This window comes from Emydura macquarii, unplaced genomic scaffold (assembly GCF_026122565.2).
Source record: "Emydura macquarii macquarii isolate MOO-44397 ecotype Brisbane River unplaced genomic scaffold, CSIRO-AGI_Emac_v2 contig_705, whole genome shotgun sequence".
Lineage (NCBI taxonomy): Eukaryota > Metazoa > Chordata > Testudines > Chelidae > Emydura > Emydura macquarii.
The window spans coordinates 14534567-14542398 of NW_027130842.1; positions in this window are offsets into that span (position 1 = coordinate 14534567).

Sequence of the window (7832 nt, forward strand, 5' to 3'; positions counted from 1 at the left end):
AACAGGCAGGCTCTGTGCTAACTTTTAATGACTAATTGAATTTAAAGATACAGTGAAATTGTTCTTGCTGACTGTTGGATCTACACTCTTCATAATGGTAAACCAATTATCTGCTGAGAGAGCTTCTAAGAGAGAAGGGAGTCAGTGATTAGTTCCTGGCCCTCTATACCCATGTAATATTAGATGAACTTCAGAGCACTGTAGGGAAGCAAAACTTTTCCTGTCTGTTTATTAGACCCAGGTATAGGGCACCCATTACATAATAACATGAGCCAGTGTATGGAAGATGAAGCCAGACAAATTTGTTGGTGAAAGTGACAAGCTTTCAAGCTACACAGAGCTCTTCTTCAGGTAGCTCGTAAGCTTGTCACTTTCACTCACAGAAGTTGGTCCAATAAAATATATTACCTCACCCACCTTGTCTCTCTATACCTTCCGGTCATTATTGTGTTAATAATAACTGAATAAGGTTATAAATACAAGAAATCACAAATTACATAGGGTGTTCTTGTACCATTTAATTTTCTGTTTTCCCTTGGGAGCCAGAAATACAATACAAATTTTGAACAATAAGGGTAATTAACCACTGGAACAACATATCTAGGGGTGTGATAGATTCTCCATCGCTTGAAGTCTTTAAAATCAAGATTAGCTGCATATATAAAGATAGGTTCTAATCAGCCAGAAATTATGGGATTAATGCAGGAGTCATTTAGCGAAATCCTATAGTATGTCTTGTGAAGGAAATCAGCCTGGATTATCATAGTGATCCTATCTGACCTAAAATCTATTAATTTAATATCAGTACCTTTTACAATGGCCACGATTAAAATATTGTCAATTACTGCTTACAAATAACAGTCTTTTGTATTTATGCTAAGTAAGTGAAGGGTGTAGCAGGTATGGAACTGCAAAAATCACAGTAATATTATTTGAAATGGCACGGCGATGAGGGTTTTAACTGAATCTACTGTGTATCATTAAAATGATAACAATTTCCCTTGAAATAGGAGATGTATCCTCTACACCATCCACATCACCCTGTAAAATCAGTCAAGAAAAAACACCCAAACCAGGGAAATAGCACAAGAAACTGGTTGGATTGGAAAGATGTCCATTTTTAGATAGCTCGGTTATTCAGTTCTGTAAGATATGTTTTATTTCATAAAATAGTCAAGGCATGAAACCAGTCTCATTCCAGTCAGGCCAGGCAGACGGTGGCATGGATCTGCAGGCACAGTATTGTTTACTGGATGCATAGGCAGGCTTCCAGGTTGTGGGCCTCAGTGGTGAAGCAGTCTTAAGTTTGGCAGGAGGGGCATGCTATCAGATCAGCTGACGCCCCTTCTGTACACCAGGGTGGCCCAGGAGCAGGCACTGTATATGATTGTGATTCACCTCAGGGAAATGATTTGGGACTGTGTAAAGGGGTGGACTTAATGCTGAGAGCTAAGAGGGACTTGGGGCAGATCCTGGAACTTTTCCCAGGAGAAAAATCATTTGGCTGGACATGTTGCAATGCAGGGTGCGGTGAAGAGCTATGAAGCCCCTATGGGACAGCAAAGTTAGCAGATATGTGAATGGGGAGGTGACCAAATGCATAGGTGGCATAGGGAGGTTGGTAAACTCTTATCCAGACATAGCATATGGGGAACTAGAGTTATTCAGGGAGGGTGGAGGCCACCTATCAGAGTTGGGAGCTGATAATGTTTTTGGACACTATTCAAGGAAGCATCAGTAGATGTTTGGGAACCCAGCTAAGTATGGGGGGAGGCAGCCAAGCTAATTGCTGGCCCCTCCTTGTGGCAGATGTCTCATGCAGGTACTCTGTAGGGAATGGGCATCAGATAAAATGGACTGGGAAAAGATTTAAAGGAGGTATTCTTTAAAGGAGCAGGAACAGGGTGGAGAGTCTGAGGCTCATATGATTGGAATGACAGACAGTCAAACCCCTCCCGCAGTCCCTTTTAGCCCCTCTTAACCTTCATTCGAGTAGGGGGATTGCGAGGTCCCAGCAGCAGTTTGACTGGGGACCAGAATGGATAAGGGGGAGGGCTGCCAACAGCCCCCCAGATATATGTCCATGGCTATGGAATTACCTGCACTGTACAATTTTATCTGCCAGAGTCTCCCAGACATTGAGGAATAAAGTTGCACCCTAACTAAACCACATCCAGTGTCTCCTGTCCTTCTTCTGCCATAGCTGAACTTTACTGAATTTCATCTCATTGAATTGAGTTCAATTCTCCAATTTGGGTGAAGGTCATTTTGAAGTCTAATCTTGTCCTCCAAAATACTCACAATCCTTCCCAGTTTGGTGTCATCTGCAAATTTTATATTCTCTACTATATTATCCAAGTCAATAATGAAAATATTGAACAGGACCAGACTAAGGATTGAGCCCTGTGGAACCCCACTAGATACACCCTCCTAGTTTGACAGCAAACCATTGATAACTACTTTTTGAGTGCAGTCTTTTAATCAGTTAGGCAACCACGCATAGCGATTTAATCTAGGCCACCGTTTACTTATGAGAATGTCATGTGGGACTGTCAAAATCCTTACTAAAATCAAGATATATCATATCTACTGTTCCCCCCACCCTCCACACATACATCTCCGTTCAGTTGGCCAGTAACCCCGGCAAAGAAGGTAATGAGGTTGATTGGGCATCATTTGTTCTGGACAAACCCATGCTGGCTATTCCTTGTAACCCTGTGATCCTCCAGGTGCTTACAAATTGATTGTTTAATCATTTATGCCAGTATCTTTCCAGGTATGAAATTAGTCTGACTGATCTATAATTCCCTGGGTCCTTTTTGTTCTCCTGTTTAAAGATAGGTACCGTGTTTGCCCTTCTCCAGTCTTCTGGGACCTCAGGACCTCACTCGTCCTCCAGGAGTTCTCCAAGACATTGCTAACAGCTCTGATATAGCTTCAGCTAATTCCTTAAGTAACCTAGGATTAATATCATCAGGCCCTCCTGACTTGAATACATCTAACACATCTAAATATTGTTTTAATCTGATTATCTCTATTTAGGCTTCCGTTCCTTTCCTTTTGTTCTTAATATTAATTATGTTGAGTATCTGGTCACCATGAGCCTTTTTTATGAAGACTGAAGCAAAATAGGCATTGAACACCTCAGCCTTTATGCAGTTCTCAAGTCCCATGTGATCTTTCATGGTGCTAATACCTCCTGTAAGATGTTAAACACCTCAATCTCCATTAACTTGAATGGGAATTGGGACACGGAACCTTGTAGGAATGAGCCCTCTGTAGAATCTTATCAAAAAAATTAGATATACATGGCCTGATTGCCCTTAACATCCAGCTTAAGGCCCCTTTATGTGGCTAGAACAATATAAAGAAGCCTTAGCATAAATGAGAATCAGCCCCACACTTTTTAAAAGAATAACATGAACTGTAACTGAAAGAGATCATCTGAATAATATGTTTCTCTGTTTTTGCAGTATGTTTATTTTGCACATTTGGCAGTGTTTCTTGTATGGACAGTTTCACCATTTGCCCCGTACATTCAGTCAGTTTCCCCTTTTGTATGCATGCATCTTTTCCACTCTCGCAGGGGTGAGAAAAACATTTGTAATATATGATAATAGTATTGTAGGAGGTCTTCAAAATATTTGGCAGGAGGACTCAGGAGCAGGGGTAGGAGCAGAAACTAGATTTAATTCATTTTTTTAAAACGACTACATTTCAAGTTTGAAGTTGTGATGTTCTGTTTCCTTAATTTGTAATGCACTTAATTCATTACTTATTCTCTTTTAGCAAGGACAGAGCTATATTTACTCAGCTGTTAAATTAATTAAGCTCTGACCAAAGACTCATTCATTCATACTGTAAGGCCATTTCTTAGGCAATTTCACAAAGATCTTCTATCGCAAGCCTCTAGCAGGGAATTCATCATGATTTTTACCTTACTCCACCTCCAGATCAGAATATTAATTCTCATTTACTAAACACTACAATTTATTATAGTTGGTTAAACGGATTGCTTTTGCTGGTTTTTTTTAAAATAGTTCCAACTTTGAGTTGTAGTACCAACAGCATTTCTCTTTATCCAGAAAGGCATAGTGTTCAGGAAGAGAGAAAGAATGAACCTCAAATAACAGATGTTAGACATGTCGCTTAATGCACTACTGGAAGGCAGTCAGATACTATGGTGATGAGGGCAGTATAATAACCTGAATAGAATAAGAGGATGAACTGCATCTCAGTGCCTAGCTAGCACTGTACAGAACATACAGAATGATACGATTCCTGTACGAACAAACTTATAGACAAAGGGCCTAAGAAACCAAACCTGGACAACAATTTAACCCAAAAGCACCAGGTAAGAACAGTGTGGAAATGCAGCATGGTGTACAAAAGGTTTCCTTGAACTATTCTTGTGTTCTTGCATTTCATGAATCCTTAGGGGAGAAATCAGTTGAAAATTCTCAGCTGGCTCCTTTTGGTTCCAGATGGAAGATTGGTTTTGCAACAGAACAAGAGCTCTATTTGGCTACTGGTTATTTGGGTTTATTGGTCTTCCAGTAAAAACCAACACAGATCAGTAAAAAACAATAGAGACCCAGTTGTAGAATGGAACCTACCTGAACTAGCTCCTTGAGAGGGTTATCGCTTTTCAGCCTTTGGAGAAGGGCCTTACAGAGGGATCAAAGCCACAATATCATGTGTGCATGGGTTGACTCAGTATTGATCTTTCCTTCCACCCATGTTCTGATTCTATTTGTACATAGGTGAGGGTAAAGTCATGCTCTGAGTCAGAAGCAGGCAATGGAGTAGAAGTGAATATGCTATATAGAAGTGAATATATAAAATATAGTTTATGTTTCATTAAAACTATCATGAATATTGCTGATCCTGGAAATTCTGATTAGCAGAGCTCTGGTCACCATTTTCTGGTAACCCTGCATAAATCCTTTTAGAGAAATCAAATATAGTAGTGTCAGTCTGCGGCTGAGAGCCCAGCCCTGTGTGTGTGGTAATCTTTGATCTTTGACATATACGCAGGTTAGTCCTTACTAACCATCTGTCTTCATATTGCAGGGCAGTCTGGGGAGGAATAGTTGAGGTTTGAGCTCCAGGAGCAAAGGAAAGAAATTATTTCAGCCCTTGAATAAAATCTTGTTTTGACAGCTGCTGAACTGTGGAATTTGATGATCCTGGACTCTGCAACTTTGGATTTATGCTGAATAGAGCCTTGTAATCAACTTTTACTTCCATCTTATGTTTCATATATTTCATGTAATAATTGGGAGGTTTAGAAATATGCCTAAAATCCAATGTAGTTTCCTTTTCGTTTCCAATCCAATTGCCTCCAAATTCATTGTTCTTGTACTTCCGATAATTCTGAGTCTTTCCAATCCACCTATACTCTTCAGAATATACAACATGTTAAATATGTTCTAAATTTGGCTTCAGAACATATTTTTTAAAACATCACACTCAGACTCTATATCTGAGTTGCTCAGCTTCATGTAGTTTTTGGATGGGAATCTCCAGTGTAATTGGTTCAAAAGCTAATATTTGGACCTTACGTAGCACCATTCATTTGCACGTCCCAGAAGATTTTATAAGTTCACTTATGCCTACCCTGTATATGTGGGGAGAGAAGAAAAGATGCAAGAGATCTTCCTTTCCTAATTGCAACCCCTACACAAGCACCAGTCCTTGCTGTCACTATTCCTGCACATAGTGCATCAATCCTACTTAGCACCCTAGGGTGTGCAAGACACCCCAGAGAGAGAAGCAGACTATGGGTCTTGTAAAGAGCCAAGGGAGTTATGCAGCATATATAAAAACTCTTCACCATTACTGCTGAGAATTCCAGCCATGCAGTTTCTTAGGAAGCACTAATGGGTTTCCCTGATGAAGACAAAGATGAAGGGTTGCCTTCATCACTGTCCAATTACTTGAGGCCAAACAAACATATATTCAAAATAGCAGTTTAGGTTTAGTTAAGGTGGAATAATGTATTCCATTCTTTGAGAGTCCTGGATTAAAAAATACCTCTCAAAAGAATTTTCCTGCTATGCAAAAGCTATACATAAAACTAAATCTTGCTTTTTTTCCCTTTAAAGAAACACAACATCTTTCTCTTGGCTCATACAAATATCATGCATTTCCCCTTACATTGTCAACCCTTTTAGTTCTTTCAGCAACAAATTTACCTAGGACTTGTTTGGTTTCCCTACATTTTTTCCGTGTTTTTCTTCAGTGGTGTTTTTCTGTGTCTGTTGAGAGAATTAAGGTGTGGGGGAGGAGGGGGGATCCAGCGGGGATCAGTAATGATTCATATTTATAGTTTAGCTGTGTGCTTTCTGAATTCATTTAATCTGTGACTCCTGCTGCTGCTTGTTGCTACTACATAGATTCCATACTGCAGTCAGCCTAAAAACTAACAGGTTTCTACATTGTGTGAAGTTGAAATTTCTTAGCACTAGAGGGAGCGCTTTTCACATCTGACCATTTACTCAGTTCATTTAGTCCTGACAAAAGTCTATTTTAAAATACCTTACCGTAGAACTTTTTTTTCATCAGTATCTTCACTGTGCATAAATGTACTAGAGTATGATATATGGAATATGTAAAAAAACAAATGGTTACTCCAACACTGTGTTAGTAAAGGGAAAGATAATTGGGCTTTCTATACGTTTAACATTTGTCACTTTTTTCAGTCATTTTTGTTTTTCCAAACACTTGCAAGATTCAGATTATTTTCTTAATTTATTTGTTGATAGATATTTGAATAGTTAAAAAATCAAGAGATTGTTTTAAATTCACATTCAGAAGTACGCTTCCAGAAAATAAAACCACTCCATCCACAAATAAACCTGCAAACACAAACACACCCCACCGAAAACCTTAGAAAAAAATTTACTCCTTCGAAGGGACAACAGAAACTTGAAACTTTGTGCATTTGACAGCACTTTGTGAACAATCACTTTAACTGTATACTCAAGCAGTCACTTTCCCCTGTTGTTTGTGTGTGTGTTTCATACACCAACAGGGAACAACTTTTTTTTAACATAGAAAAATGATTATAAATTTGGCCCTATCGTTTATGGAATAGTCTATCATTATTTTCCTGAGACGTTACAGATTTTGCTGCAATTATTATTGTTTGTTTTACTACACTTCCTCAGGCCTCAACCTCAGTTCTGCCAATTTCTTGACCTGCCCATCTCTTTCTTTGCTGAAAGCAAACACCTGCCTCTGTACCCTGGGCGTTGGAGTTAATACTTCAGATTAAGTAAGAGCCAAAAGATTGCACTTTCTGAGCCAAGTTCAGATCTGGTGCAAGCGGGTTCAACTTCATTGATTACAGTGGAACTGCAGCCACTGTCACAAGGTCAAAATTTGGCCATAGATCTTCCCAGGGCAAGAGACAGAAGCCCTGTGGCAGAGCCAAAGAGCAAAGAACTGAAGTGATGCTAGTGTCCAGATGGAGCTTTAAGGGACGTTTGCCACATTATATGACACAAAACCCTTCGTCCCGTTGGCTGTCTGAGACACCAAGAAGTTATCCAGTGAGTGAGCAGCACATGAAGTATCTGTGGTGCATCGAAGGATGAACTGAGAAAACACCAGTGAACTTCTTTGATCAAAAAGCTATGAGTGTCTGCAGACAATTTCTACTGTCTCCTCCCTAGCTGTATACAGAGAGACAAAGAGTGGACACCTAGGAAGTAAACAATGCCCATAAGCTGTTTGTGTTGAAACAGAAAATCAGTGCTCAGGAACCAAAATAAAAAAAGCCACAGCTAGAGCGACAGTGCTGCGCCATCTGATCTTCATGCTCACTG